The sequence below is a fragment of the Phascolarctos cinereus genome, unplaced genomic scaffold, assembly GCF_003287225.1.
Source record: "Phascolarctos cinereus isolate Bilbo 61053 unplaced genomic scaffold, phaCin_HiC Scaffold_4;HRSCAF=312, whole genome shotgun sequence".
In the NCBI taxonomy this organism is placed as follows: domain Eukaryota; kingdom Metazoa; phylum Chordata; class Mammalia; order Diprotodontia; family Phascolarctidae; genus Phascolarctos; species Phascolarctos cinereus.
In genome coordinates this window covers 681,319,917-681,328,911 of record NW_027555847.1, presented here as the reverse complement: position 1 = coordinate 681,328,911, position 8,995 = coordinate 681,319,917, and the positions used below count along the sequence as shown (strand labels likewise).

Genomic DNA, 8,995 nt, shown 5'->3' with positions numbered 1-8,995 from the left:
AACCCTTCAGATGCCCACCTAGTCTTAGGGCTGCAAGGTGGCGCAGTCCATAGAGTGTCAGGCCTGGAGTCAGGAAGACTCATCTTCCTGACTTCAAATCCATTCTCAGACACTTACTAGCTGTATGACCCTGGCCAAGTCACTTAATCTTGTTTGCCTCAGTTTCTTCATGTGTAAAATGAGCTGGAGAAGGAAATGGCAAACCACTCCAGTATTTCTGCCAAGAAAATCCCTAAGGGGTCATGGAAAGTCAGACATGAATGAAGTTAAAGAACAAAAACTTATTCTTTGGTACAATGGCTAGAACAGAGGCCTTTGAGCCACGAGGATCTGACTTCAAATCCAGCCTCAGAAGCTTGACATGTATTAGCTGTGTGACCCTGGGCAAATCATGTAACCCCAACTGCCTCAGAAGAAAAAAAAAAACCAAACCTATCCTTAAGTCCCCTTGCAATGTGGTGGCACCATACTTTTGCGGTATTGTTCTACTTTTACTCTCCTCTGCCTCTGTCCCCATCCTAAACACTATCTCTGCTCTCCTGTTTCCTCAGCCTCTATTTAGGGAATTCCTTAGGCCTACACATGAGGCTCATCCTTCATGGCCCAGAGATGTATGTCACCTCTTCCGGGAAGCCTCTCCTTATGTTCCCAGTTGCCAATGTCCTTTCTGCCTCTGAACCTCATCTAATTCTTTATTTCTGCTTTTCCAATGCAAGTAGAGCACAAAATTTAGTGTCCTAAGACCAGGGTTAGGCAATAAATACACTGGACACAGGAACATTGGAGCCAAAATTCAGTGAGGATGGGACAGGGTGGCATAGGGGGAAAGCATGCCAGCTTCAGGCCTTGGTTCTACCATATACTGCCTGTGCCACCTTGGAGAACGCATTGCCTTTTCTGGCCTCTTATTCCTTATCTAGAAAATAAAGGAAGGAGTTGACACAATGACCTGGGAGTCCTCTCCAAGTAGAAATCTATGAAATAGGAAAATACAAATTCTTAGATGTGGGTTTAAGAAAATGAGCTTCACAAGGTGGGGCACGCATCAGGATTGTCTCCCCTAATTAGAGTTCCCTGAGACATTTTATTTGTATCCCCAACAATTAGCACAGTGCTTGGCTCACAGCTAACAGTTAATAAGTGCTTTTCCATTAGGTAAGAAATGTTGTTCCATTCCAAAGCACGGTAAGACAGCAGTTTGTCTGAAAAGTATCTGCAGTTTGGGTGACTCACGGAGCCAACGGAGAAAGCAGCTAAAATAAAGCTTGAACTGCATTAAGAGAGGCACTGCTTCCAAGAATAAAGAGGTGATGGTCCCACTGGACTCTGCCCTAGTCAGACCACTTCAGGAGTGCTGTATGAAGCCTGGCCACATTGGGGAAGGACACTGATAAGCTGAACAGCATCCAAAGCAGGGCCACCAGGCTGGAGAAAGGCCTTGAGTCCATGAAGGAATTAGGGATGTTTACTATGGAGAAGAGAAGACTTAGTAGAAACAGGAGAGACCTTCAGATACTTGGGAAACAGCTGTCAAGTGGAAGAAGGGTTCAACTCGTTCTGTTTGGGTCCAGACAGCAGAACCAGGAGTGAAGGATACATGGAGGCAAACAGAGGCTCAAGATAAGGAAAGACTTGGCAGCAGTGGGAGCTCTCTCAAAGGGGAAGAGGTTGCCTTGGGAGGTCAGAAAGTCTCTCTCTGGCAAGGTTTCTGAAGCTGGACCTCCAGTTTCTGGGACACTGAAGGCCTTCTTCTTCAGGTTGAATGTGGATTACTCGGCTATTGAGGACCCTCCCTTCCAGAAGAATGTTTAAAGGTTCTCCTCAAGGGTGGGGCCTTTCATTTTTTGGATCCCCAGCTCCTCCTAAGTGCCTGGCACACAGTGGGTATTTAATAAATGCTTTTCTCATTGAATTTCAACACCAAAATGCTGTGATTCTTTGATGTAATATGTTAATTTCCTCAGGACCCTGCACTCAGAAGGTACTTCATAACTGTGCTGAATTTCTTGAACTGAATATAGAAATCCCAATTATCCTTTTTTCCTTGGACCACCCACCTTATCTTGCCTGAGGAAGGGGAAGAGATCACCTCTCCTTCCTGATAGGAAGGATCTTCTCCTTTGTGCTGGACCCATTTTTCTCCCAAAGCTGACGTCAATTACTTTCTGGATGCCACTGGCTTCAAGACAGTAGCCTAACCTTGGTTCTCTCTCTTTCTGCCTCTTTGGGCACTCCCAGGACTCTTCCATCCAGGACACAGTAGGCACTGAACAGATAACCCAATTCATGCTTTTTAAACACCAGTTGTCTTTGCCTCTCACAGATCTTTACCCTCCCCCAACAGTCTGAGTAAGACATAGCTTGTCCCCAACTCTGCTCTGTACATCCTGAGGGCCCAGACCACAAGACTGCGATCCTGGAGGACTTAGGGAGACCATGACGTCAATGTGCTCCTTTTCTACATGGAAAATGGAAGCAAAGAAGAGGGAACTGGCTTGCCCAAGGTTACAAAGTCAGGGTGTCAGGACTCACACAAAGTGCTCGGGACACTGAAGGAGCATGAGCTTCCTCAGTATCCCCTGAGCCTCACTTCCATCCTGGGGATCCCCCTCATGGCTCCCCTAAATCCCCCAGACCTTTATCACTTTAGCCTCAAGCCATCTCAACCTCAGCCCTCCTCCAACCAGGTTCACCTGAGTCTCACCTTTCACGGCACAGATTAATAATGATGATGGTGATGATGATGATAACAATGACAGCAGCATTTATACAGGCCTTAAGCTTTGCAAGGTGCTTCTCATGTTATCTTATTTGGTCCTCACCACAACCCTGCGTGGTAGGTTGTTATTCTCCCAATACAGGTGCAAAAACTGAGGCTGAGAGCATTGATGGAAGTAACTTGCCCAAGGTCACAGAGCTAGCTACTGCATGAAGCAGAATTCAAATTCAGGTCTTCCTGATTCCTGGTCCAGCACTCCATCCACTGTGCAATCCAGCTGGCCTAAATCCAGCCCCAGTCCCTCATCTAAAACTCACCCAAACCTGGCCCTGGCCCCATCCCTTACCTAAGACTCCAGGCTCTAGCTCAGCCCCTTACCTCACCCTCTCACTGGCCCCAGAAGCCTTGCTCCTTCTACCTGGGAGCCCTCCCCTGCTCAGTTAAGATCCCCTCAGATTCCCCTCTCCCCGTGTGAACCTGACTCTCAGCCATCTAAATTCTCCCCACCCTCTTCACCTCAGCCTAGCTTTTGCCACGAAAGCCCTCAGCCTCCCACCAGCCTCACTTCTCATCCCAGCCCTGACTCACCTGAGCCTCGAACTTTGCCCTTTTTGCCCAACCTTCCTCCTCTCCTGCCCCCATGAACTCCAATTCCTTGACTTCTCAGTTGTCTCCCAGGCCATCTCCCCTGCACTGGCCACTCTCTTTTTTTACACCCTGACCCCTTGTTAAACCAATTCAATTCTACACTGTGGCCCTCTCTTGAATCCCTAGCCCCTTTATCATTTCCTCCATTATGCCCTGCCAAAACTCAGCCTGGATCACTCCTACCATTTGCCCCTTTGCATACTATACACATGCTACAAAATGAACATGTAAAAAAATCACACAATCATTCTGACTAGGTCCACTATAAATGTGATACCCAACGTCAACTGGGCCCTCACTGCAGCTAGGTAAACCTTGTATATCTCCCTCATCAACTCCCTCTCCCACTCGTCACATTCCAAACCTCCTCATCCCTCCTCAAACTTCCCCTGGCTCTCCCTCCCCCCACTCTCTCAGCTGAGAACCTCACCTCCTGTTTTACAGGAAACAAATGAGGCCATTCACCATAAGCTCCCTCTTTCTCATCTCCTGTCACTGAGGTGCTTTCTGTCCCTCTCTCCTCTTCCACCCCTGTCTTGTGATGAGGTGGCCTTACTCCTTACCAAAGCTAACCCTTCTACCTGCTCAATCCATCTCGTCTCCAGTAACAGATTTACCCACTCTGTCATCTGATTCCATCTCTTATTTTCAGTCTCTCCAGCCACTGGTTCATTTCCTGATACCTACAAACATGCCCAAGTCTCCACCATCCTGGAAAAGCCCTCACTTGAACCTTCCATCCTTGCTAAGTACCATCCTACATCTTTTCTGTCCTTTGTGGCTAAACTCCATGAGAAGGCCATCTACAACAGGTGCTTCCACTAGCCTCTCACTCTCTTCTTAACTCCTTAAATCCTGCTCATGACCTCACTATTCCACCAAAACTGCCCTCTCCAAGTTGTCAATGATCTCTTGGCTGTCAAACCCAATGGCCCTTTCTCAATCCTCATTCTCCTTCACCTCTGCAGCCTTTGACACCCAGGATCATTCTCTCTTCCTTCATCTGCTCTTCTCTCTGGGTTTTCGAGGTTCTCCTCCTACCTCTCTGACTGCTCCTTCTCAGGCTTCTTTACTGGACCCTTCTCCAGATCATGCCCTCTAATCACAGGTATCCCTCTGGGTTCTGTGCTGGGCTCTCTTCTCTTCTCCCTCTATACTACTTCACTTGATGATCTCATCAGCTCCAGTGAATTTAATTACCATCTCCAAAGTGATGATTCTCAAATCTACCTTTCTTCTATCTCCAACTGTCTTTCAGACGTCTCAAACTGGATGTCCAGTAAACGGCTCAATATGTCTAAAACTGAACTCATTATATTTCCCCCTAAACCTGCTCCCCCTCCTCTCTCCCCTACAACTGTAGAAAGCAATGCCACACTCCCAATCCCTCAGGCTCCCAACCTAGGGGTCATTCTAGACTCCTCACTATCTTTTATCCCCATATCCAAGCTGTTGCCAAGGCCTGTGAATTTTTCTTTTTTTTCGTTCTTTTTTTTTTTTGGTGAGGCAATTGGGGTTAAATGACTTGCCCAGAGTCACACAGCTAGTGAGTATTATGTGTCTGAGGTCAGATTTGAACTCAGGTCCTCCTGACTCCAGAGCCAGTTCAGACTCTCATCACGACACATCCAGTCTTATAATAATAGCCTGCTGGATGGAGGGGGGAGGTGGATAGGGCTATGTTCCTACCTTCCTCACACCTCTCACCACAAATCCACCCTCCATTCAGCCACTAAAGTGATTTTCCTTAAGCCCAAGTCTGATCATGTCACCAAGAGTCCCTACTCAATAAACTCTAGTGACTTCCTACCGCCCCCCCCATCAAATACAAAATGCTCTACTTGGCATTCAAAGCCCTTCATGACCTGGCCCCCTCTTCCCTTTCCAGTTTTCTTACACCTTACTCCCCACCAACTATTCTTCCATGCTCCTGCCTCTTCCACAGATAAGACCCTCCATCTCTCAGCTCTGGGCATTCTCTCTGGCTGTCCCCCATGCCTGGAACGCTCTTCCTCCTCCACTGACCACTGACCTCCCTGGCTTCCTTCAAGTCCCAGACAAAATCCCACCTCCTATAGGAAGCCTTCCCCAATCCCACTTAATTCCAGTGCCTTCCCTCTGTCAACTGTCTTCTGCTCATCTTGTACTCAGCTTCCTTTCTAGATACTTATTTCCATATCGTCTCCCTCATTAGCTTCATTCACTCAGTAAACATTTATTAAGTATATCCTATGGGCAGGGCACCTTGCTATGCACTGTGAGCCCCTTGAGGGCATGGATTGTCTTTTGCCTCTGTTTGTACCCCCAGCGCTTAGCACACTGTCTAGCACACACCCGGCACTTTATAAAAGAGGACTGGTGGACTGATGGACGTTCCCCTCAGCCTCACGCCCAGCACGTGCCCCCACAACTCAACCCCGCCCCTTTCCCTTCATCCCCGCCCCTACAGCCTCGCTCTGGTCTTTGCTCCGCCCCCTCCTTCAGCCTCCCTAGGCTACTATCCCTCACTTCTCCTTTTCCTCCAGCCCCGCCCCCACAGCAGTCTCGCACTGCCTCTTTCCTCGTTCTGGCCGGGGCCATGCTCTGCCCCCTTCCCCTCGGCCCCGCCCCCGGACCTCAGCCTCGCTCCGGTGGGGCAGCCCCTGCCTCGGCTCCACAGCCTCGGGTTCTCTCTCCCCGTCTCGTGCCTGCAGTAAACGGAGGAGTTGCTGCTTTTCCGTGGGGTCCAGAGCGTGGCCCTGCGGACCCCGGCCGGGGCCAACCTCGGTACCGCGCCGGAGCCGCGCGCCGCCTTACAGGGGCCTTCATGGTGGCGTGAGCTAGGAGCTGAGGCCTCCAGTCTTGAAATATGCCAAACGGTCACTTTGGAATACGCCCTGCTACGGCGGCTGTGAAGAGCCAAAAAGGGCCAACGAGGCGGCTGTGGCAGTTTCTCTTTTCCTCTGTGTGTTTAGATATGCCTGTGCCCCAGGGGAGGAGGAGAGGAAATAAGCTACGCCCCAGCTGAAAAACCAATTCTTTACTGAAAGGCATGAAATTTAATGCTGCATCTGGACTGTAACTTCTGCAAGATCTGAGCTCAGTTGTAACGGACGATTGTGACAGGCAAATGTCTGTTTGTAAGGAAGCAGCCTCCTCAAACACTTGAAAATCTTTCTGTCCAAGGCTTCGGGCTCCCCATTGCCTGATAGCTTGTTTGTAAGTAGTTATTAGTGTGATATGTTCCCCATTAGGTTGTAACTCCTGAGCAGGACTGTCTTTCTTTTCTTTGTATCCCTACCACTTACCCCACTGCCTGGCCGAAATGTGCCAGTCACCAAACATTTGTTAAGCTCCTACCACATGCTAGTCACTGTGCTAAGCTCTGGGATACAGAGGCAAAAGACAGCCCCTGCCCTCCAGGAGCTTACAACCTAATGGAGACAACAAGCAAACAAATATGTACTAAGAAGCTCTGTGCAGAATAAGCAGGACATAATTAACAGAGGGAAGGCACTAAAGTTAAGAGATTGGGAAAGGCTTCCTGTAAAAGATGAGATTTTGGTTGGCACTTAAAAGGAAGCCAGGGAGGCCAGTAAGGTGGAGTGGAGGAAGGACATCCTTTGCAGGGATCGGCACAGCCAGAGAAAATGCCTGTAATTGGGAGGTGGAGGGTCTGGTGGGTGGACCAGCCAGGAAAATGGTATCACTAGGTTGAAGAATATGACTTGAGAAATAACGGGAAGAATACCAGCAAGGTGGGAGGGTGCTGGGTCATGAAGGGCTTTGAATGTCAAGCAGAGCATTTTGTATTTGATCCTGCTGGCAACTGGGAGCCACTGGAGTTTTTTTGAGTAGGGGGTGACAAGGTTGGACCTTTGTTGTAGGAAAATCATTTTAATGGCTGAATGGAGGATAGATTGGAGTGAGAGAGATTTGAGCACACTTGAGAGGCTCCAGACCTACCTGCAGGCTATTGGAATAATGCAGGTGTGAGGTGATGTGGGCTTTCACCAGGGTGGTGGCAGTGTCACAGGAGAGAAGAGGAGTGGGAGAGATATTGCAAAGGTGAAATTGTCATCTTTGGCAAGGAACTGAATATAGGGAATGAGAGATTGTGAGGAGTCTAGGCTGACTTGTAGATTGTGGTAGTAGTAGGGAAAGTAGGAGTGGGAAATGTTTAAAGGGAAAGACAGTGAGTTCAGTTTTGGATGTGCTGAGTTTCAGGTATTGTTAGCATAGCCAGAAAGTGTTGGAGGAATGTATTAAAGTAAAAAGAATTCTGGGTTTCTAGTCAGAGGACCCAAGTTCAAATTCTGGTTCTTCCATTACTGTCAACCTGTGGGACTTTGGATAGATCTGTGGGCCTCTCTCTCCTCATTTGTAAAATGTAAGATGCCTCTGAGGTCCTTTCCAGCCCCTATAGTCTCTATATGTGTCTTGTTTCCGTACTAAAGTATAGGGACAGATTGTAGACTTTGTACCTCACCAAGTACAGGTGACAGGACCCTGCTCACAGTGGCACCTAATCAATATTTACCAAATGAATGGATAAAGGGATTAACAAAATGTCCACTGTGGTTACCATTATTTTTACTGCTGGTTCTAGGAAGGGAGGAAGCAGGGAGATCTTGCTCTTCCTTCTGAGTATGTGCAACTGTGTTCTTCCAAGTGTAAGGTGACTTCTGAGAGAGCAAAGACAGCTTAGACTACACTCAGCACATTCTAAGGCAGAGCTGAAGAGAAAGGAATCTTTCAGCAGAGGTGATTCCTGCACTTGGAAGGAGGTCCATCTAGACAACCCTGGGCATCCTTCCCACCCTGAGAGTCTGGGAATGAGAGCCCCACATCCATCCCCACAAGCAGAAGGGCGAGTTAGGGTCAGTGCCAAGTCAGCTAGTGAGAGGTTTCATCCTTTCTTCCTAGCTCAGGTAGGAAACGGTCTCCTGAGGTTTCATAGGTTTAGAGCCGGGAGGGACTTGATGGGTCATCTAGTGCAACTCCTTCATTTGATAGAAGAAGAAACTGAGGACTGGAGTAAGTAAATTGTCCAAGGTCAGTCAGGTTGAAACAGAGTCAAGATTTGAACCCATTTTCTCTGACTCTGAATCCCACGCTTCTTATGCTCCTGCTATAACTCCAGCTTCTCATCTCTCCTGACTAGGCGTTTGGCAGCTTTATGGGTGCTTAGAGATGCTCTCCTTTAAGTACATCCTATGAGAAGAAGCCTCTGTCCACCTTAGTTCCATTATCTCTGTGCCCAGCTTCCTAGGAGAGGGTCTGGGACAGGAGATGACATGTAACTTATTCCTTCCCTCCTTTCTCTGACTTGCAGGAATCTGTAACTAGGAACAGCTATTTAGCTATAGAAATACCTCTCTCTGTCTCATTCCATCGATTAGACCATGGCCCATGAGAATTGGAGTCATGTCTTACCCACAGATTCTTAACCGGGTCCATTGGAGTTAAGGGGTGCATTGGCCCATGAATCAATTTCGGGGGCAGGTCCATCAACTTGAATGGGGAAAAGACTTTTTTTTTGTAATCCTATGTAATCCTTTACTTTTTCAGTAATCCTTTGCAATCCTGTGTGTTTTATTTTATGCATTTAAAAACGTTATTATGGGATGGGGTCCACAGGCTTCACTA

At 48.1% G+C, this 8,995-nt stretch overlaps 1 protein-coding gene across 1 annotated transcript in view; it reads right to left on the bottom strand.

The window, feature by feature from the left end:
- Positions 1 to 6,144, bottom strand: part of LOC110203896 (mucin-16-like) — a 162,953-nt gene extending 156,809 nt beyond the window's left edge. The window contains exon 1 of the mRNA XM_078154188.1: positions 5,983 to 6,144. The gene's annotated coding sequence lies outside the window, so the exon portion shown is untranslated. The remainder of the gene's footprint in view (positions 1 to 5,982) is intronic.
- Positions 6,145 to 8,995: the final 2,851 nt, after the last annotated feature.